This window comes from Xenopus laevis, chromosome 2S (assembly GCF_017654675.1).
Source record: "Xenopus laevis strain J_2021 chromosome 2S, Xenopus_laevis_v10.1, whole genome shotgun sequence".
NCBI lineage: Eukaryota > Metazoa > Chordata > Amphibia > Anura > Pipidae > Xenopus > Xenopus laevis.
The window spans coordinates 9,664,964-9,688,624 of NC_054374.1; the positions used below are offsets into that span (position 1 = coordinate 9,664,964).

General features: G+C 41.8%; 1 protein-coding gene across 2 annotated transcripts in view; it reads left to right on the forward strand.

The window, feature by feature from the left end:
* Positions 1–322: 322 nt before the first annotated feature.
* nrip1.S (nuclear receptor interacting protein 1 S homeolog) overlaps positions 323–23,661 on the forward strand; it is a 66,508-nt gene continuing 43,169 nt past the window's right edge. The window contains exons 1-2 of one of the 2 annotated variants that reach the window (XM_018248160.2): positions 323–724; positions 7,253–7,295. The gene's annotated coding sequence lies outside the window, so the exon portion shown is untranslated. The remainder of the gene's footprint in view (positions 725–7,252; positions 7,296–23,661) is intronic. The other variant, XM_018248159.2, reaches the window with a different exon arrangement.

The window sequence follows — 23,661 nt, forward strand, 5'->3', positions numbered from 1 at the left end:
CAGAGAGCGTGAGGGGAGCTGGGAGTGTGAGGGGAGCTGGGAGTATGAAGGAAGCAGGGAGTGGGAGCAGAGAGCGTGAGGGGAGCTGGGAGTGTGAGGGGAGCAGGGAGTGGGAGCAGAGAGCGTGAGGGGAGCAGGGAGTGGGAGCAGAGAGTGTGACTGCGTGAGGGTAGCAGGGAGTGGGAGCAGAGAAAATGAGGGTAGCTGAGAGTGTGAGGGGAGCAGGGAGTGGGAGCTGGGAATGTGAGGGGAGCAGGGAGTGGGAGTAGAGAGCGTGAGGGGAGCTGGGAGTATGAGGAGAGCAGAGAAAATGAGGGGAGCAGGGAGTGGGAGCAGCGGCAGGAGCCCGGCATGGTGTGACAGAACACGGTGCTGAGGGGAGAGTCAGTCAGTCAATCAATCATTCAGTGTCAGTCAGGGCGTGAGAGAGAGGCCGGTGGGAGGAGCCAAGCGAGTGCCGGTGGAGTAGGAGGCGGGTCTCAGTGCTGCGGGGAGGCTGTGACACTCAGACATTGCAGCAGATCCCAGAACGAGAGAGAGAGGAAGGAAGGAAGGAGGAGAATAAGGCGCTGCTTTCCCTGCTCGCTACGAACTCTTCGTTTGTGCCGCCGCTGCTGTAGTGAGAGTCAGTGCTGGTGCTGCGGGGAATGAGCCGGGCCCGTGTGGAATGGATGTGCCAGGGGAAGGCTGGATACGTGATACGTGCGCTGGCCGGCAGTAAAGGGTAAGTGTGTTACTGCTTCTTCTCTAGTGTTGCTGCTGGGAAATGTAGTTGAACAACAGCTGGAGGTGCTACTGATATTTATACTGGGGGTCCCTCCTCTTGTCCGGCCCTGGCTCTACTGTTTTATCCCTGTGTGTGCGAGTCTGGCTGGGGAGGAGGAGGGGGACATTGGACGATCAGTTACCAGGAAGCACAACACGTGATTTATAAGAGGATCCAGTGTCCGGGAGTCTGAGGAAGGATCAAGTCAGTGGGACTGGGGGGCTTGTGGCGCTGCCCCGGGAGCTGATCATGTGTCTAATGGAGATGGAGGGCGTGAGGGACTGAGCAGGGAGACCTGTGGATCTGATGGAAATGATCTAATGCTGCTGCTTTACCTGCTGGACATGGGGAGGGAGGGGCCAAGGGACGTCACAGGGGTCAGAGGTCAGAGGGATGAGGAGGTGCTGCCCAGAGGGACAATGAGTGTGATGTGTCAGCTCTGGGGGGAGAGAGGAGACAGCTGGGGGCCACATTGCTAGTGATCTCCTCCTGATACTATTCTGTTTTTGTACAAAGCCCTGCTGAGGCGCTGGCAGTCTCGTGGCCTACAAAAACCCTGTGGCTAAACTGTCAATTATATATATGCCATATATATGTCAGTTTGGAAGCCCCCTGCCCTAGTAACTGCAGCCCTCCAGCTGTTGTGAGACTACCGCCCCTTGCTGGATGGGGACACTGCTGCTTGTACCTGCTTCACACATTACACTCCCAAAGTAGTGAGCTGAAGGCACAACATGCCAGGCTGCTGGGAGTTGCGGTTTAACTTGCTGCCTCTTCGACACAGACGGGTTCATGGAACACCTAGAAATCCCAGAGTAATGAGTTCAGGTTGGAAATGGACTGATTCTGCTTCAGTGAGTCGCACTGACTGGCCACAATAACTGGCACCGTGCCCGGGTTACGACTGTGGGCAAGTCAGCTGCATTGTGATTCCCCCACTGGGCTAATCCTGATTGTGCCGATCATTCAATCTCCCATATGAGAAAGTATCTGGACACAACTCTGCCTCCTTACTTACCCGGACCCCCCATCTACTTTATTAGAAAGCTCACGCTAGGGAATATGGACTCTCATTCCCCTGATGCTGCAGTTACACTAGGGTAGCTGGGAGTGGGAGCAGGGAGTGTGAGGGTGAGTGGGAGCAGGGAGTTTGAGAGTGTCTGGGAGTAGAAGCAGGGCCTTTGAGGGTAGCTGGGAGTGGGAGCAGGGAGTGTGAAGGTAACTGGGAGTGGGAGCAGGGAGTGTGAAGGTAGCTGGGAGTGGGAGCAGGGAGTGTGAGGGTAGCTGTGAGTGGGAGCAGGGAGTGGGAGGGTAGCTGGGAGTGGGAGCAGGGAGTGTGAGGGTAGCTGTGAGTGGGAGCAGGGAGTGTGAGGGTAGCTGGGAGTGGGAGCAGGGAGTGTGAGGGTAGCTGGGAGCAGGGAGTGGGAGGGTAGCTGGGAGTGGGAGCAGGGAGTGGGAGGGTAGCTGTGAGTGGGAGCAGGGAGTGTGAGGGTAGCTGTGAGTGGGAGCAGGGAGTGTGAGGGTAGCTGGGAGTGGGAGCAGGGAGTGTGAGGGTAGCTGGGAGCAGGGAGTGGGAGGGTAGCTGGGAGTGGGAGCAGGGAGTGGGAGGGTAGCTGGGAGTGTGAGGATAGCAGAAGCAGAGAGTGGGAGCAGGGAGTGGGAGGATAGCTGGGAGTGGGAGCAGGGAGTGTGAGGATAGCAGAAGCAGAGAGTGGGAGCAGGGAGTGTGAGGATAGCTGGGAGTGGGAGCAGGGAGTGTGAGGGTAGCTGGGAGTGAGAGCTGGGAGTGGGAGCAGGGAGTGTGACGGTAGCTCATTCCCTCTCTCATCCTCACTCCCCTGATGCTGCAGTTACTGACAGTTTTGCACCCGGTGCCCAGAGATCGCTGTGTCACAGATAAGTAGTATGTGTAGCACCAATTTCATCATGTTCTGCTGCTGGAGAGGCTCTGCTGATATTACATTAAAGGGGGGGGGGTTCCCAGTAGACCTTCTTGTGCCCCAGCGTTGCCCCCTGTATTATTTACATTGGTCTCCAATGCAAACGTAATGTTCTAGACCAGTGAGTTTGAAACACACAGGATTTGTTTCCTGATTTGCTCTCCTTAAAGGGGTTGTTCGCCTTTACATTTACTTTTAGTATGATGTAGAGAGTGATTTTCCGAGACAATTTAAAATTGGTTTTCATTTTTTATTATTTTTGGTTTTTGCGTTATTTAGTTTTTTTTTATTCAGCAGGCTCCTTTTGTAGTTACACTCCTGGCTCACACTGTTATTTAATGCAAAGTGACACCCATGAAGCCAGAGGCCGATTAACCTCTTCCTACATAAGGGTGTCAAAGGCCACATGGTTTAAAGGACAAGTAAAGTGCAATTTGCAGGTGGTGACAATTTATTAGACAGCCCTCAGTGAATAGAATTACAGGTATGGGACCTGTTATCCAGAACACCCAGGACCTCGGGCTTTCCGGATAATGGATCTTTCCATAATTTTGCTCTTCATACCTTAAGTCTACTAGAAAATCATGTAAAAATTAAATAAACCCAATTGGCTGGGTTTGCTTCTTCCAATAAGGATAAATTATATCTTAGTTTGGATCAAGTATAAGCTACTGTTTTATTATTACAGAGAAAAATGTGGATTATTTGATTATCATGGAGGCTATGGGAGATGGCCTTTCCGTAATTCGGAGCTTTCTGGATAACTGGTTTCCGTATAATGGATCCCATACCTGTACTAACTTCAGGCCACCACGCTTGTGCTTCTCTTAACTGAGAAACATGTTGTCCTGGGTATCCCTTGCAATACCCAGTAATTCACAGTATAATTAAAAAGAAAAAATGGTGGAGAGACCCGGGTCCAAGATTAGAATTCACTGCACAAACGATTGCCACCACCTGTACATTGCACTTTACTTGCCCTTTAAAGTAAGTAAGTCGAGCAATCTAGAGGAGCTAACACCACAGCATCAAATGGGACATTCAGTAATGTGTGGAACAGAAATTTCCCAAGTATTTAATAAGGAAGCTGGGAAATAACAATATTATGGGATGGGAGTACAACCCTGGTAACTGTGTGGATGTTCCTGTTTTCTTACAGTGAATCAAAATGATTGGATATGATTTGTCCTAATGGTTAATGCCACCCTTTGTGTGCCGGGCATTGCCTTGATATTTTAGTGAGAATTTCTTTGTAGTGTATGTCACTCCCTGAGGTCGATGGCCTGCGAGATGGGAGATTAGATAAAACCCAGAGATTTTAGAGATTACGGTCCCTTATCTGGTCGGCGTGCTTGTGAGACATGTATTTAAAGGTATCCTCTTGTCTTCAAGGGAGATAGTGATCGCATCCCAGTACCGTCTTTGTATTTTAGCCCATGAGTCTCAAACAGGGACCAACTGCATGGCGGGTGGATACAGGAATAGTTTTTGTTTCACTTCCCTGCAGCAAAGTCTGGAAAGTATTCACGTTCCTTGGATTCTGTAACCTTCACCATGTGACTCCCAAGCTGCCACTTAACTGCCACTTAACTGCCGCGGGGAATTCTGAGAGTTGCAGTTCACCTGCAGGCAGAAGTTCTCTTACCTTAGCCAGTTTGAAGGCGGATTAATGCTCATGTGACTGGTACTTTCCCGGGGCAATGAGCCTAGACCTTTTTGGGTAACCTTTAACCAACCTTTTGTCTATTCAAGTACTCCTTATCTCTTGGAGGGGAAAGGAAATACATCACAGCTATTTATTTAAATTACATGTAAATGGGTTTCTGAGTCACCCCTGCCCTTGTGCAAAATATAAATTCGGAGTATAATAACCCCGGCCCTTGTACAAAATATCAACTGGGAGTATAATAACCCCTTCCCTTGTGCAAAATTCTAACTGGGAGTACAATAACCCCTGGAGAATAATAACCCCTGCCCTTATGCAAAATACCAACTGGGAGAATAATAACCCCTTCCCTTGTGCAAAATACAGACTGGGAGTATAATAACCCCGGCCCTTGTGCAGAATACCAACTGGGAGTATATTTACCCCGGCCCTTGTGCAAAATACTAATTGGGAGTACAATAACCCCAAGAGAATAATAACCCCTTCCCTTGTGCAAAATACCAATTGGGAGTATAATAACCCCGTCCCTTGTGCAAAATACCAACTGGGAGTATAAAAACCCCTTCCCTTGTGCAAAATACTAATTGGGAGTACAATAACCCCAAGAGAATAATAACCCCTTCCCAGGCCCGGACTGGCAATCTGTGGGTTCTGGCAAATGCCAGAGGGGCTGCTATAAGGTCCCATAGAAAGTCAATATTTAGTGGGCTGGTGGGGGCTGTTTGGGCCTCTATGTGGGCTGATTGGGCCTCTGTGTACCTGAAATGCCAGGGCTTATTTTAATTCTCAGTCCGGACCTGCCCCTTCCCTTGTGCAAAATACCAATTGGGAGTATAATAACCCCGTCCCTTGTGCAAAATACTAATTGGGAGTACAATAACCCCAAGAGAATAATAACCCCTTCCCTTGTGCAAAATACCAATTGGGAGTATAATAACCCCATCCCTTGTGCAAAATACCAACTGGGAGTATAATAACCCCTTCCCTTTTGCAAAATACAAACTCGGAGTATAATAACCACAGGAGAATAATAACCCCTGCCCTTGTGCTGGATACCCACAGGGCATATAATAACACCAGCAGAATACAACAAGGGCAGTGCCCTTTCAGGAGATCATCAAGATCTCTAGGATACCCATTATTATTACAGGTATGGGATCCGTTATCCGGAAGCCCGTTTTCCAGGAAGTTCCAAATTACGGAAAGGCCATCCCCTATAGACATCATTTTATCCAAATAAAAATGATTTATTTTTTTGTGTAATAATAAAACAGTAGCTGGTACTTGATCCCAACTAAGATATAATAAATCCTTATTGGAGGCAAAACCAGCCTATTGGGTTTATTTAAAGTTTACACGATTTTCTAGTAGACTTAAGGTGTGAAGATCCAAATTATGGAAAGAGCCCTTATCCGGAAAGCCCCAGGTCCCGAGCATTCTGGATAACAGCCCCACACCTGTATAACTATCCTCTTTATATTCTTTTTGCAAGTGATAATTGGATTTTACAATCTGCGGTCCTTATCACTGACTCATTCGTCACCCATTAGGGGTCTGTTTTATTAGGAGCCATTTAATTGGCCTGTACATTTTTGGAATATGGGAGTGGGAGTACCCACTTTGAAGAAGGCAACCTTGGCCTATAAACCCCATCCTGCTTTGCTGGAGTGAGACTGCTGGGAGTTGTAGTTTCTCAGTGGCCGCAGTAATGGATGTGGCCTTGTACTTATATGGAAAGGAAACTGCCAGGTTCCATTACCTGGCAGGGTCTGGATTTTACCAACCAATTAACTAGTGCACATAAATAAGAATGGCATAACTATTCGTTCTGTGCGTGCGGATTCCTGGTGACCCTATTTCTGCCCATGACTTACTGGTTTGTTTGTTAAATCTCCTTGGCACCCGTCATCTGGAATATGTTGTCAGTTTGTGCATGGTGAGATAAATGGGACCAGTGGCTGGCAGCTGGGGTTACTGTCAGACCTTGACTGTTATTTCTGTAGCTCCTGGATAGTTTCTGGCTGACACTAGTTTTTTTTTTTTTTTTTTTTTGACACTAGGCATTAATAAATAGGAAGTTTTATTTAACGACTCCCTCAACCTTTTTGCTTCTAGGAGGAAGCCCCAAAATCTATTATTTTTTGGCTTTCTTTGTCATGTGCCATGTTCCCATTGTTAGCCTTGCATAAAAACATGCACATATCCACCTCCATAAGCATACGATTGGTTAAACCTCCTATTTGTGCAGCAGGAGGCATGAAATGCGTTGGTGTTCTGGTACAGGAAGTCAGGGACGCAGGAAGTAAACAGAGCAAACACCACCGATCTGGAATGGAAGGGATATGATACGGCGGGATATGATAAAGTTGAATGGACGTATATGTTGCAGCAAATACATTACATTACACAAGTCCAGGGAACCTTAATAAAGACAATAGAGTTGTTATATTGCCCTACACATGAGCCCACTGTATAGTTAATGTTCCATATGTTAGGAAATGTAGGGGCCGAGTACCCAAAAAAATACGGACCTTTGCAGACTATCACTCTGAAAAAAGGAAAAGACGTCCGCGTGATAAAAATTTTGCACTAAAAAGTGAGGACGTTGTATGCACTCCATTGCACTTCACCTGGCCTAAGCTGGCGAAGGCAAGTCTGGCGAATGAGATAACGTTAAGTAAAATCCGTAATTATTGAGTTTGCCGAGTGACGTCCATTCGCCAGAGCGAAAATTCGTCTGGCGTTAGAGTTCGAAGCAACTTTAGTGTCTATCTCCTTCACTAGCGAAGTGACGCCTGCGCCCGTTAGGATATCGGCGAAGTTCCGAAATGACGTCATGCTGTCGAAATTTTCGCTAACGTTAGTCACTTCTTCCTTTAGATAATCTGCCCCTAAGAGTTGCACCTCCTGTTTTTCGCTCTTGGTAAGTAGCATTGCACTGCTATACTGGGACCTTTTGCTGCTCTGTCTCTGTCTCTCTCTCGCTGTCAGTCTCTCTCTGTCTGTCTGTCACTCTCTGTCTGTCTGTCTGTCTCTCTCTCTGTGTGTGTGTCTGACTCTCTCTGTTTGTCTGACTCTCTCTGTGTGTCTGACTCTCTGTGTCTGTCTGTCTGTCTGTCTGTCTGTCTCTCTCTCTCTCTCTCTCTCTCTCAAAAACAACTGTTCAAAATGAGAAGTATAATTATTCAGCAAAAGTGCTCCGAAGAGCGCTGGGCAATCTTCCTTTAATTTTCCAGTTGACTTTACATCCTCCTTTAAACCTGAAACTCTCCGGCTGTTCCAAAACGACACAGCCATAGCGGCTTTTGAGATTCTCCAAGTTGTAGTTCAGCAAGAGCTGGTCTAAAGGTTAATGGCTTTGCTTCTAACATTAGTCCTCAGGCTGCACCTCGATTTGCATTTGTACTTGGGGGCGGCATCGCCTGACTGTTACTGGAACATGAGAGCCGTGAGCTGACTATATGTACAGAAATGATTCAGCAGCGTGAAACGCACAAGCCACAGCCGGTTTCTGCCCATGTCTGGAGAACATGTTGTGAAATGACAGATTCTACCTTGGGTTAAATAAATTCATTTTGGGTGCTGTTTACATGAAGCTTTTTATAGAGAACGGGGTGGAAATTGAGAGTATAAAGGAGTAAAATCCACATGAAAGGCTCCTCTTTTATAGAAACACACTGTGCAAATATGTATCACTAGGCACCACTTATACAGTCACTCATTGTGTATTCACCCTATTACTATAAAGTTATTAGCAGGAAGGCTTTTGCTTACTATATACATTTATAGCCATGGGCAAGGTTTTAGGACTATGGCACACTGGGGGGGGGGGGGGGGGGGAAGAACATTTTTAAAAGCTGATCAAACACCAGGAATCCAAGCTGATATCTGGTCTCATAAAAGCCATGACCAAGTCTGTATTTATATTATAGTCATTTGTAGTAGATTGTTAAAAAAAAAAAATCCAGATTTCCCAGATAGTGGTGTTGAATACAGTAAATATTGACTTGATATGTTTTATGCAAATTTTAATGAATTCATGTTTTTTTTGTGCCATGCCAGCGGGACAGGAAAATGCTTGTAATTGCCCAGTGTGCCCAGAGTTCTTATTGTATAGGTGTGTAGACATTTACTATAGCTGTGTAGACATTTACTATAGCTGTGTAGACATTTACTATAGCTGTGTAGACATTTACTATAGGGGCTAGACGTTTACTATAGGGGTTAGACGTTTACTATAGGGGCTAGACATTTACTATAGGGGTCTAGACATTTACTATAGGGGTCTAGACATTTACTATAGGGGTCTAGACATTTACTATAGGGGTCTAGACATTTACTATAGGGGTCTAGACATTTACTATAGCTGTGTAGACATTTACTATAGCTGTGTAGACATTTACTATAGCTGTGTAGACATTTACTAAAGGTGTGTAGACATTTACTAAAGGTGTGTAGACATTTACTAAAGGTGTGTAGACATTTTCTATTGGTGTGTAGACATTTTCTATTGGTGTGTAGACATTTACTATAGCTGTGTAGACATTTACTATAGCTGTGTAGACATTTACTATAGCGGTCTAGGCATTTACTATAGCTGTGTAGGCATTTACTATAGCTGTGTAGGCATTTACTATAGCTGTGTAGGCATTTACTATAGCTGTGTAGACATTTACTATAGCTGTGTAGACATTTACTATAGCTGTGTAGACATTTACTATAGCTGTGTAGACATTTACTATAGCTGTGTAGACATTTACTATATTGCCAAAGTTCGACCACTGTCCCTGATGTGGAGTGATGAGAAACTTGGTTAAGGCAGGCCAAACGAAACCACTATCTATTGAATGTACATCCGTATATGAAATCCTCTGCTGTTCCAGATATCTGCATATAACTCAGCGGTACTAGGGTTGTCAATATGTGACAAGGTTATCCTTTTAATGGACTCCTGGCGCTCAGCGTCCGTATCGCATGAATTCGCACGGTTGTTGGTTTTCTTATCCTTATTTGCATTTCTTTATAAAGAGAGTTTGCTGATCTGCTGATATGCAGGAGCTTTCCACCGAGCCACTGACCCTAGTGCTCCCAGGAGAGACGAGTTTAAAAACTTTTTCTTGTTTAAATAAGAGGATTCTCTCTCTTTTTTTTTTTTTTACCTTTGCTGGTACGTTGGCTCACCTTCCCCTTTAGGACGTGTTATCTGTTATACGGCAGCCCAACGGCACTTGTATGTTATTATTATCTGCGATTGATTAATTACATACCTCCAAATGTCCCATTTTTCGCAGGGCAGTCCCGATTTTGATGTTTCAACCCGTAGTCCCAGATTGTTGCTGAAATTTCCCATCTTTCTCTTTGATCTCCAGCACTGAACTGCCAGAATAAGATACAAAGTCTCTAACTTAATTGGCTTTTGGCAGAGAGCTCAGCCAACAATTTAAGATAAGCAAAGATGCAATTGTAACAATTTCAGACAAGCAGGTCTCTTGGGGAAACTGTAAATTGCAGCTAAAAGGGAAAAACACAGAAATGTGTTCAAACTTTCATAACCTGCCAAATTTTGTAAAATGAACACGGAAATTAGGGGGCGTGGCCGCAAAAATGAACATGGTCAAAATTTCGGCAAACCTTTTTGTTCCCTGTGCACCCTATCGTTCTTCAGTCACAGGGTGTACCTGGGTAATGCATTTTCGGCCTGTCTGAGTGCTTTCTTGGCTGCCACATCTGGTTACATTATTGTAAAATTCTATGTGAACTGGAGTTCGATCTCCAGATGAAGTCTTAAAGGTTCCAGCCTCTCTGCAATGGAGTAAACAGGATGAATGAATGCTGGGCCCCCGAGTGTATGCTGAGGTCACAGCATGTTAGTTATATATAGGGATCTTACACATGGCTCCTGTCCTTTTAAGGGGGGCACAGCACATCATTGAGACTGGCTTCTAACAACTGTCAGCTCATGTATAGATATGCTGTGCCCCTTTAAAACTCCCCTTCTTAAATAATGTCTCCCCCTCACTATTGCTGTTGACATTGCATCAGTCACATATTCTGTTCCCAGGCTGGAGTCCTGAATGGAAAGTTGCCATACTGCTGAGCATGGTCACACGAGGGCCGATGTGACAGCTGGAAGAGACGACAGCTGGACATGACATTGACATTAGAGGAAAGACTATAGTGGTGGTTACAGATGAAGGTTGTTCAGCGGCGTTGGACGCTTTGATCTGGGGATTCACTGATGCCAGGGTAGAAAGAAGCATTAAATAAAGGCAATGATGTACCCCCATGTGTAATACATAAGGATATTGGTCATTAAGGAGCTCCATGATTATTTAAAGGCAAGCAGGCCGAGTCCCTGCTGTTTTTCTGAAATCAGAAAACCAAACTGAAACATTCATTATTTTAACTATTAAATAGGTTGAGCGACCTTACCAATCACTGATAGTTTTGCTGCCATGTGACATTGGCGTTCTGAGTTCGATTCCAGCCAGGACACTATCTGCAAGGAGTTGGTATGTGTCTTTATGAGTTTCCTCCCACACCCATAATGGCAAACCTTCTATACTGCACCTGTTGTTGAACCCAAGACTTTGGTCTCTGGTGTGACGTCTTTTCTTTATAAACAATAAAAAATGTTTATTTTACTGGTATTTACAATTGTGGTTTGTGGGAAACCTCCCCTTTTCCGGTGGCCGGAGTCGCCCGCCACAAGCCAGAGAGAGGTGAGAGATATTTCGGCTCTGTAACCAGTGAGAAGGGGATGAATCTTTCATAATAATGAAGTTCCGTCCGTCCCATAGCCATTCGAGAATTCAGCTGTGTGTAACTGCTTACTGGAAATCCATTCAATCATTGGCGCCGATCCTGATTTCAAGGATAAATTTAACAGAAGCAATGTGCTCGGAACAGAGCCTCTAGATTTCCCTTCTGCCGTGGAGGTTGCTGGGAAATGTATTACAGGAGCAAGAGCCGGACATGCTGATGTGTTTAATATAGGGTGTCTGATGTTATACACAAGAGATGTGGCATGTGCTATTTTGTCTCAGAGGATTGTAGGAGCTGTTCTTTGGACAGACAGGGATGCGACGTAGAAGATAAAAATGGGGTTTGATGGTGATGTTATTAATAGGGTAGAAAGATAAAGTTATAGCATGGGTGATGACAACCCTATTAGCTTCTGTATTACTGATAGGGAGTATATTACAGGTATTATCCGGAATGATCTCGACCTGGGGTTTTCCAGATTAGGAGTCTATCCATAATTTGGATCTCCATACCTTAAATTTGCTAAAAAATCATTTAAACGTTAATTAAACCCAATTGGATTGTTTTGCCTGCACCAAGGATTAATTAATTCCAAGATGGGATCCAGTACAATGTACTGTTTAATTATTACAAGGAAAAAAAGGAAATCCTTTTTGAAAATTGTAATTATTTGGTTAAAGTGGAGTTTATGGTAGATGGACCTAGTGTAATATGGAGCTTTCTGTATAACAGGTTTCAAGAGAATGGATCTCATACCTGTATTGCTTAAAAGATAAAAAAAATGTTTTGCTTCCAATAAGGATGAATTATTTCCTAGTTGGGATCCAGTACAAGGTACTGTTTAATTATTAATAGGAAGGAAAGGAAATCCTTTTTGAAAATTGCAATTATTTGGTTAAAGTGGAGTTAATGGTAGATGGCCCTCCTGTAATATGGAGCTTTCTGGATAACAGGTTTCAAGAGAACAGATCCCATACCTGTATTGCTTAAAAGATAAAAATTGTTTTTCTTTCAATAAGGATTCATTATTTCCTAGATGGAACCAGTACAAGGTACTGTTTAATTACTACAAGGAAGAAAGGAAATCATTTTTTGGAAATTGTAATTATTCGGTTAAAGTGGAGTTTATGGTGGATGGCCCTCCTGTAATATGGAGCTTTCTGGATAACAGGTTTCAAGAGAACGGATCCAATACCTGTATTGCTTAAAAGATAAAAAAATGTTTTGCTTCCAAAAAGGATTCATTATTTCCCAGTTGGGATCAAGTACAAGGTACTGTTTTATTATTACAAAGAAAAAGGAAATCATTTTTGAAGATTGTAATTATTCGGTTAAATGGGAGTTTATGGTAGATGGCCATTCTGTATTATGGAGCTTTCTGAATAACAGGTTTCAAGAGAATGGATCCCATACCTGTATTACTTAAAAGACACCTGTAGTCTCGGGTATTGGGCAAACATGTTGCCTCGGAGCAGTGTACAAAGCCTCAGGGATCGTTTCCCATTACTCCCTATTAATAACATTGGCATCAGGTAATATTTTCCTTTTTTACCCGTAGCCTTTGTGCACATGTGGAAGCCGTGAGACAAAGCCTAGATGCATTTTTTCTTTACAGACAGGTTTGCTAGTAAACCCTGACCCAGATAGCAGCGCAAACAAGACATATTCATTCTCTCTCCCCGGCGGAAGCGCGTTACATTCCCCATCATTGTTTATTTTTCCGAAGCATTTGAACTTTTGCTTCACAGGTTTAATATTACAGAACAAAAGGTCACAAAACGTGAAAATTTTGCCTTAATTAGGGGAGTGTCTTCGCTTTGTTACAGTTTCTCGCAGATCTTTTGTCAGCATGACTTTGGTTTTACTTTGCCTTTTTTTTTAACGACTTGCAAAGGGGAGTGCCTCTGAACTTGTTGCATTTCTTTGCCAGTCCTATAGGTTCAGTTGGATACAGCTACGTTAAAGGAAAACTATACCCCTCAAACAATGTAGGTCTCTAAAAATATATTGCATAAAACAACTTGTGTAAACTTCATGTAAATAAACCATTTTCATAATAATATATTTTTTTAGTAGTATGTGCCATTGGGTAATCATAAATATAAAACTGCCATTTTAAAAAATAAGGGCCGCCCCCTGGGATCGTGTGATTCACGGTGCACACAAACATACCAAACACTACTTGTTAGGTCACATGATCCAATAAACAGACAGAGTTCTGTCTTTTGCTTCCACACTTCTTCCTGTTACAGTTAGAGCTGCAGTATTTCTGGTCAGGTGATCTCTGAGACAGCACACAGACCATCACAAAATGGTGGCTTAAGAAAACATACAGGAAGGTTAATTGGCACCTAATAAAACTGATTACAGTGTGTGCAAGCGATAGGGACCTTAGATTGTAAACTCCACTGGGACAGGGACTGATGAGAATGATGTATAATTTCTATAAAGCCCCGCGGAATAAGTTATATAAAACTTAATAAACATGCATGGTCCCTATACAGGTACAGGATCCGTTATCCGGAACCTGTTATCCGGAAAGCTATGAATTATAGGAAGGCTGTCTCCCTTATTACAGAGAAAAAAAGTATATCAATTTTAAAAAATTTCATTATTTGGATAAAATGGAGTCTATGAGAGACGCCCTTTCCATAATGGACCCCATACCTGTAATAATAAAACAGTGGGGATGCACCGAATCCAGGATTCGGTTCGGGATTCGGCCAGGACTTTTTCAGCAGGCTTCAGATTTGGCAGAATCCTTCTGCCTGGCCGAACCGAATTTGAATCCTATTTTGCATATGCAAATTAGGGCAGGAAGGGAAGTCGCATGAGTTTTTGTCACAAAACAAGGAAGTAAAAAATGTATTTCACTTCCCCCCCCTAATTTTCATATGCAAATTAGGGTTTGGTATTTGGCTGAATCTGTCGCAAAGGATTCGGAGGTTCGGCCGAATCCAAAATAGTGGATTTGTTGCATCCCTATAAAACAGTATTTTGTGCTTGATCCCAATGAAGATAAAATGAATCCTTATTGGAGGACAACTGTATGAGGTTTAATTAATGTTTAAATTATCTTTTTTTATGGGAAAGCCAAATTATGGAAAGATCCCCAGGTCCCAGCATTCTGGATAACAGGTCCCATACATGTACTATGAATTCTTTCTCAGTATATGTTGAGATTATGGGCCATGTCCGACTGCGTAGTTTCATTTAACGTATTAAAGAGTGAGTGGCAAGATTGCCTGTGTTAGGGGATTTAAACTCGGCTCAACGTCTTACAAGTGTTAATGGGATAATTGTAAAGTGACAGCAGCTGAATGGAAGCACCTCGAGGCCGTGCTTGGATACATACGTTGGTCATATTGAGACCAGATTTGAGGTTTTTAGCTGGTGCCGACTCCGGGATACTGTACGTTGTTATATACGGACTTAAGTACCCCCTCTTGTAAATTTATAAGGATATTATAAGTTACCGAGTAGTTTCATGTTTTTATACTAGTAATGGAACTCTGAGGTAACTCCTAATATCCTCATATTTTGGTACTTTATTTATTATAATACAAATTTCAGTGAGTCGTGACAGAAATGACATCAGAACTCACTGTTTATAACTGGTGACATCAGAACTCACCGTTTATAAGGATATAATTTACAAGATATTCATGGCTTTTGTGTATTATAAGGTATATAATACGCAAGAGCCATGAATATCCTGTAAAATATATCCTTCTAAACAGTGACTAGTGATGTCATCAGTTATAAACTGTGAGTAGTGATGTCATTTCTGTCACATGACTCACTGATATTTGTGTATTATAATAAATAAAGTACCCCCAGTTGCAAAATATGAGGATATTAGAAGTAACCTTCAGCCTCGTGCTTTTATATGGTCATGGAACATTTCGTTAACTTATAATATCCTTATATTCTACAATAGGGGGTACTTTATTCACTATATTATCCACCTTAGGGGCAGATTCACTAAAAGGCGAAGTGGCCGTCGCTAATTCACTAACAGGCGTAGAGGACTATTCTCTAGTGAATGAGACCATCGCTATCGTTCGTTAGTATCCTATCGCCAGCCGACTTTATTAGGACATACAAGAAGCCTGACACGTTTTGTGCCTGAATGGGCAAGTAGCCTATGAGTAAGTGCCCAATCAGGCACGAAACGCGTTAGGCTTCTTGTATGTCCCAATAACATCTTTTTATTTTATTAAAACTTGAGCTACTGATTTACTACCAAATGGACCTCACCTCATTTTGAATCCTACTCTCTAATAAACTGGCCAGACGTGCGGCTGTGCATGTTTTGGGTGGAGCGAGGGAGCAGATTCCTTGAAACAAGACGCATTGTTACAACTTCAGGTGTCAGACTGCTAAACATCCACTTTCTGACTGCAAACCTGGAAGACCGGATTCCTTCTCTATAGAGAGACGTGTTTATGTCACAGCGCGTGACTTTGAGAGGTCAGAGACGGAGCTGGATGGCAGGTAATGCGATACTATTAATATAATGTTGATGAGAGCATAAGCTATTGGGGATAATGTTCGGAGTTCCTTCACAGTTCAAGGTTGTTCTCCTGTTTAATGACAAGTGGAGGTCAGGCCGTGTTGTCTAATATTAACACAGCCTCAAGGACTTGTGATTGACTTGGCACCTGCTGGGAAAGAGAATGTTGACTGTGAATGGAGCCAGATTTAAACAGATAAACTGGGATTCTATTTGGAGGATTATTTTGCTGCAGCCACTGGTTCTGCAGAGTTGGAGAAAGTTTTTATTAAACAATACAAAAACTATAAAATCCACATTATATTACATAACAACACAGGTTGTATTTCAGCTATTTTTTGTGTACTTCGACTCGGGAATAGTCCAAATTCGATTTGAATTTGAAAAAAATTAAAAAATTCGGATATCAAAATTTATGTACTGTCTCTTTAAAAATTCGACATCGACCATTCGCCATCTAAAAACTGCTGAATTGCTGTTTTAGCCTATGGGGGGACCTCCTAGAACCTTTTTGGAGCCAATTGGTGGACTTTGAAAAACTGAAGTTTTTTTTGTGAAAAACTTCAAATCGAATTTGATCGAATGCGCTATTCCTTTGATTGGTACGATTCGAATTAGGCCGAGTACAGACCTATCCGATCAAAAACGGACCTATTCGACCAAAAAAACCAAAAACCTTCGTCTTAATTTCGGTTGGTCTTTTTGAATTCGAATTTCAAAGTTTTTTTCAATTTGAAATTCGACCCTTGATAAATATGCCCCTAAATTTCCTTTCTTTATGAATCCCTACGTTTCCCATCACTGTTTCATTGACATTACGAGTGCACGGGGTGCATTGTCCTGGGGGTACTTTCTACTGATCTGACACTTGCAGAATCCTCCTCTCTCTACTAATGTATAACCTTTGCTCTGATTCATTTACACCAGAGGCTGCACACAGATTATTTTCACTGCAAGGCAACACTGAGCTGACCCGGCCTGCTTTTATTTTCATGTTATTTATGTGCAGGATGAATACTCAGAGCATGTTTCTGTTTCATTGTTTGAGTAGCGTTTCAGGGACTCGGAGAGAGAGAGAAAAAAAATAATTAAATGATTAAATTAATAATAATGGTCAGTAATTAGTCTTGTAACAAGTTACTAGGCAATGGCACCTTTAACTAGGGCAGGGGTCCCCAACCTTTTTTTACTCGTGAGCCACATTTAAATGTAAAAAAGAGTTGGAGAGCAACACAAGCATGAAAATGTCCATGGGGATGTCAAATAATGGCTTTGATTGGCTGTTTGGTAGCCTCTATATGGACTGGTAGCCTACAGGAGGCTCTGTTTGGCAGTACATCTGGTTTTTATGCAACCAAACTTGCATCCAAGCCAGGAATTCAAAAATAAACACCTGCTTTGAGGCCACTGGGAGCAACATCCAAGGGGTTAATGAGCAACATGTTGCTCGCGAGCTACTGGTTGGGGATCACTGAACTAGGGTGTTCCTAGGGTTGTGACCATCTTTTATGGCTAAAAGCCCTACATCGACTGATCCTGAATGATATTGACAAAACCACTGGTCAAGTAGACCGATACCATACAAGTAGAAGCCATACCCTTTTATTGTTTCATTCATTCAGGGGACAAACAATAAGAACAGCAGAAGGGAATATTCTTCACTTACTAATTTCCCCATGGACCATGGACTGACCGATATTTTGCATCAGCAGATGAAACTTTCAAACCTGACCAACTGATAACCCGACCGATATCCATGGTACATACATATTGATTGGGATTGTCCACCCAGTGTCCACTTGGCAAAAATCATTATGTTATGAGCAGGGCCGCCATTAGAAATCATGGGGCCATGCCCACCCCAAGCCCCACCCCAGATCCCGCCCACTCCACATAGACATCAGCGCTAAAAAATGATGGTCAGGGCCCCCTTATAAGTAAAAAAAAAAAACCTGTTGTGCCAGAGCCTCCCATAAGTTTTTTTTTTTAAAAAAAATAATTGGTGACCACGGCCCCCCCCTATTAATTAAAAAAAAAACTTTGGTGCCAGAGCCCCCCTTAAAAGTTAAAAAAAAATTGGAGCCCCAGAGAATATTTTTAAAAAAAACACTGGTGCCAGGGCCCCCCTTAAAAGTTAAAAAAAATTGGGGCCCCAGAGAATATTTTTTTTAAAAAAACATTGGTGGCAGGGGCCTATAGAGTATTAAAATAATAAATTGGTGCCCAGGGGATTAAAAAAATAAATAAAAAAAAAACACATTGGTGTTTGCCTCCTTTCGTGACTTTGGGTAATTTCGCCACTTCAGGACTTTTATTTTGGCTGTTTTCGTGATTTCGGGTCTTTTCGTTCTTCAGGACTTCAATTTCGGCTGTTTTTGTGACTTCGGGTCTTTTCGCCGTTTCAGGACTTCAATTTCGGCTGTTTTTGGGACTTCAGGTCTTTTCGGCGTTTCAGGACTTCCATTCTGACTATTGTTGTGACTTTGGGTCTTTTCGCTGCTTTGGGACTTCGGCTTTTCGGCGGTTCGGGACTTCGGAAGGGCGGCATGGCTTTGGTGCTGTCAAGGGGGGCCCCTTCAGAACCGGGCCCGGTACAGTTGTACTCCCTGTGCCCCCCTGATGGTGGCCTTGGTTATGAGTATGTATAATTGTAGCTTGAATAGATCCTGTAGCCAGTTCATTAGAACCTTCAGAGGTCCAGCCATGGTGAAGCCAATCTGCACATGATTATGGTGCCATTATAAAAGAAACACTTGGTGCAGCATGTTAGATGTGAGCTAATACTGTATACAAAAGAACAAAAGTCGTCCCAAAAACAACATGGAAGTATAATTAATCTTTACTCATCAACTCATCTCATCCTTTAGACCTAGGGACCTCTGAGTGGATGAAGAATTCACAAAAAGGAGGCGCATGCTACTCTTATGGGGTTATTTATCAAATTCCGAATTCATATAATTATTTTCTGAAATATACCAAATCCCCACGGGTTATTTCCCCTTATTTATCAATACATTTTCCTGAAAAATTCGTACGATTGTAACGGATTTTCCGCCTGAAAACTCAGATTTTTTTTTTTTGATTTTTGCCTAAAAACATGAAATCTTCAAATTTTTGAACGTAACCCAGCACAGATCAGGATATCTTCAAGACTTCTCACATTGACCTATATACAACCTCAGCATGTCCGAGATGCCGGATTTTTTTATTCAGATTTTTTCTATCTTCGGGGTGTAATAAATCACGAAAAATTCTAGTTTTTTTTTTTTCCCACTAAAAATTCAGATATTATAGACAAAAAAAAAAACTTGATTGTTTCTAGTTTTTGGCATTCAGACTTCAATAAATAACCCCCTTCATTTTATTGACAGTTGCAGAACTGTCTCCTAGTCTATTTCCTACCATTCTCATTAAAATGGAGATTACTTTCAATTTAAGTAGAGCAGAACGTGGAAGGTGCACAAGGCAGATGTGGCTGTATATTTGGATGATTAACTCCACCAGATCCACCTGTGGCCCTTCTGGGTATCCAGGCTGCCCTGCTCTTTTTCTGCGGACAGATTTGGGAAATGGCAGTTTGAGCTTGTGGGTTATTCATTCTCAATAGCCGTCTATTATGAAGGGCTGAGTGAAGGTTAATTGAAGTTTGTTTCCTGGCTTGTATCCTTTCTCTTCTCAAGGTTGTGGGAGTGTGTGGGCTGTGGGAGTTTCCTGACCCATGAGCTGACCCATTCCATTGCTGCCTCGGCCTTTATTTGCCTTCTTTCATATTCATACTGCACATGCATAAAATCAATGCATTTCTTCCTATCTGCCTGGATTATCTTATATTTACAATATAAACAAGTTCAAGCAACAGCTTTCCAATTGAGAATTTACTGCATTTGCTTTTTTTAGGGGATCTGAACATGATAATGAAATGTTGCCTAATAAATCAAGTGGCATTCTAAGCAACTTTTCAATAAACATTCATATATTTACGAATAACTTTAAAAGCATTCAAAATGTGTAATTAATGCAAATTTGAAAGTTTCTTTGAAAGAGTAGCCGTATGGTCTAATTCCAACTCTAAATTTTGATTTCACAACGGAGGGTCGGGCAATCCATCTTATTGAAGTCATTGATATAATCCCTAAGTCACTGCTAAGGTTTCTTTCGAAGTCTGTAAATAATATAGTGAATAAAGTACCCCCTCTTGTAAAATATAAGGATATTATAAGTAACCGAGGAGTTTCATGACCATATAAAAACACGAGGCCGAAGGCAATTCGGGGTACTTTATTTATTATAATACACAAGTTTCAGTGAGTCATGTGACAGAAATGACATCAGAACTCACCGTTTATAACGGATGACATCAGAACTCACCGTTTATAAGGATATAATTTACAGGATATTCATGGCTTTTGTGTATTATAAGAAGAATAAGAGAATGTAGGTGATGAGGTGTGAAAGTTAGAGAGGGTGCAGAGAAGGGCAACTAAGCTGGTAAAGGGAAAAAAAAGCTTTTGATTCAGATGTCTTGCTCTAAGAATTGTATGGGGCTTCTCTTCCAGGTCACTGGACACTTACTTACAGAAGCTTCTTCACATTACTGTTTAGTAAACCTAACATTATTCTGTTCTGTTTTTTTATTGTGTCATTGTGCTCTAGTGAAAAAAAAAAGTACATATATATTTTTTGAATTTTTCCTGAATTTCTTTTCCAAATTAATATGAAAAGCTAAATATAGTTGCAATATTTAAAATTAAGCTAAGAATCCAGGACACAAATTAGTTGCCACCTATTAATACCTGTAAGAAAGTCATGTGATTTTGGTAAAGTCCATTTAGTTACAAGTGTCTCCCTTAACTGGTTTAGGGGTGTCCTTGGTTTCATGCAGTCTTCAGGCCAAACCATTCCATAAAGACATTTAGCCATCACATTTATGACCATATTATACACACCCACTACAAGTAAACCCCAGGTAACCACAGCAGTGTGTGTGTGATTCAGATGTTTTATGGACTCTGCAAGTGTGGAAGGGTGCTCTGACCATAATGAGGAGGGTTATAAGATAAAGGAAGGCTCTCTAGATTTTATTGCTATTTTTTCGACCATCTAATACAGTGGTCCCCAACCAGTGGCTCCTAAGCAACATGTTGCTCACCCACCCCTTAGATGTTGCTCCCAGTTGCCTCAAAGCAGGTGCTTAAAGGGGACTATGGTCAACAATTTAAATCCCCCTTTGGCTTTGGGGAGTTAATATAAGCTTTTTTCCAATAGCGATTAATTATTTTTTATGAGCAGTTTTTCAGGCAATCGCAGCGCAATCAAATCCCCCACATACCTGCACCAGCTTTAGCATCGAGCAAAACCTTCACGGCCTGTGGCCGTCTCCTCTTCTTGGTCCACCTACCTCTGCTAGTCCCCGCCCGCCTACCAATGAAAACGAGTAGGCAGTAATGATTTGCAGCCGCCTGCTCGATGTGTCTCAATGTCACTCCCACTGTCACTGCCTACTTGTTTTTCATTGGTAGGCGGCAGAGACTAGCAGATGTAGGCGGACTAAGTAGAGTAGACGGCCACTGGCCTAAATGGTTTGCGCAATGCTAAAGCTGGCTGCATGTATGTCGGGCATATGATTGCGCTGCGATTGCTTGAAAAACTGCTCATAAAAAATAATTAATCGCTATTGGAAAAACGCTTATATTGACTCGCCAAAGGGGGATTTACATTTTTGACCATAGATCCCCTTTAATTTTGGATTCCCAGCTTGGAAGAAAGTATCTGTTGTATAAAAACCAATAGTACTGCCAATAGTCAATCATAGCCCTTAATTGGCACCCCAGGAACTTTTTTCACACTTGTGTTGCTCTCCAACTTTTTCTAATATTTGAATGTGGCTCATGGGTAAAAAAAGTTTGGGGATCCCTGATCTAATATATGGATGCATATGGTGGGAGATATTTTGTGGGCTGTCTTTCTTTAGACCAACATTCCGTTATATGGAACGTTGAACGTTATATGGAAGTTTTTGAGGACCCAACAAGGTGTCCTTTTGTTTGAGAAAATGCTTTGGGTGAATGCAATTGGACATTCCTGTATTTGAGTTTATTTCCAGAGAAAGAAAGTACAGTGCCCTTAGTGAATGAACTATGTAGAGCTGTCGAGCCCTTTTTATTGTATTCCTCTCTCTCTCCTATGACCTTGCAGTCATTGACTTCAGGCTGGAACAATGTTATGAGTCATATAAATAAATGTAATTAAGGCATTTCTTATCCAAGGTGTCTGCTGTTGTTTTTCCCCCCAAGGGGGCTTAGGCTTGTGGTGGCAGCATCAAGGTCACCTACCCTTCCTTCTGGCAAAGAAAGACAAACTTCTTTTCTAGATTTTCCAAGCAATTCCCGGAGAACCGTGTGAGAATAAAAACGCAGACCTTTACACAGCAACACTAAGCAAATAAATATGCATTTTTAAATAGAATTACAGGGGCATTTAATAGTAAGAAAAAAAAAACTTTTCTCATGGGAAAGATTGCACAGTCATTGGATCAGTTAGTTATTCAGAAACCTGTTACGGAAAGTCCATCTCCCATAGACTCCATTTTATCCAAATAATCCAAATTATTAAAAATTATTTCCTTTTTCTGTGTAATAATAAAACAGTAGCTTGTACTTGATCCCAACTAAGATATAGTTAATCCTTATTGGAAGCAAAACCAGCCTATTGGGTGTATTTAATGTTTACATGATTTTCTAGTAGACTTAAAGTATGGAGATCCAAATTACAGAAAGATTTGTTATCTGGAAAGCAGGTCCCGAGCATTCTAGATAACAGGTCCCATACCTGTACAAGGTACTGTTTTAAAACAGAGAAAAAGGAAATAATTTTTAAAAATCTGGATTATTTGGATAAAATGGAGTCTAAACGAAGATCCAAATTACAGAAACATCTCACAAGGTCTATGTATATAGAACATGCGGTAAACATATAAATGTCCAAAGGGAAACCAGAGGCATATTTTTTTTTTCGAAGGTAAAACTCGATTCGACTTTTTCGGGTTGGGACTATTCGACCAAATATTAGATGTTCAAATTTTTTCTTAAATAACCTCCCATTCAAATTTTGAGTATTTTTGAATTTATTAAAGTAAATATTCACATGAATTCAAATTCAACCTCTGATAAATGTGCCCATTAATGTTGGTATTGGGAGATTCATATTGCATGCATAGACCATTAGCCAATAAGAAGCCTCATTGCATGGTGTTGGTTCCTGCCTGTCTTCTATAGACCTCCCAACATTCCTAATTCTGAAATTGGGATGTGTTCCAGCTTAACTCAAATCCTGTACTTTTGTTTACCCTACACCTCTATTTTACAGTTTACTCATGGGCTTGGAGCCATAGATAACTTTTGGAAGGCCATATCCATCTCACAAGTTTCTGTTTTGACATGCTTACTATTAAGTATAAAATAGGGCAAATAAACTGTTATATTTTAGGTTAAACATCTGCATTGTTGCTGTTGCCAAAGTCTCCAAAACACTGTGCAATTGTACTATTACAAGTGGGGGTACTTTAGTCACTATATACTTATGACAATCCCCTACAAATACATAAGACATCACGGGGCAGATTTATCAAGGGTTGAATTTCGAAGTACTGAGTTTTATTTTTAACTCCCATAACTTCGAGATACGAATAAAAAAGACCAAAAATTTACCAAATTTATTAAAAATCCAAGTATTTAAGTTCGGGTGAATAGGCTGTATTCGAAATGTTCAAATCGAAGTTGTAGCGAATTCATTTGAATTCAAACCAAAGTATTTGCCCCAAAAATCTTCGAATTTTCAAAGTCCACTAAATGTCAAATAGGTTCTAGGAGGTCCCCCATAGGCTAAAACAGCAAATCGGCAGGTTTTCGATGGCGAATGGTCGAAATTTTAAAGAGTACATGATAAATTTCGATATTCGAATAGTCAATTTTTTTCAAATCTGAATCAAATTTTGGACTATTCGATAGTC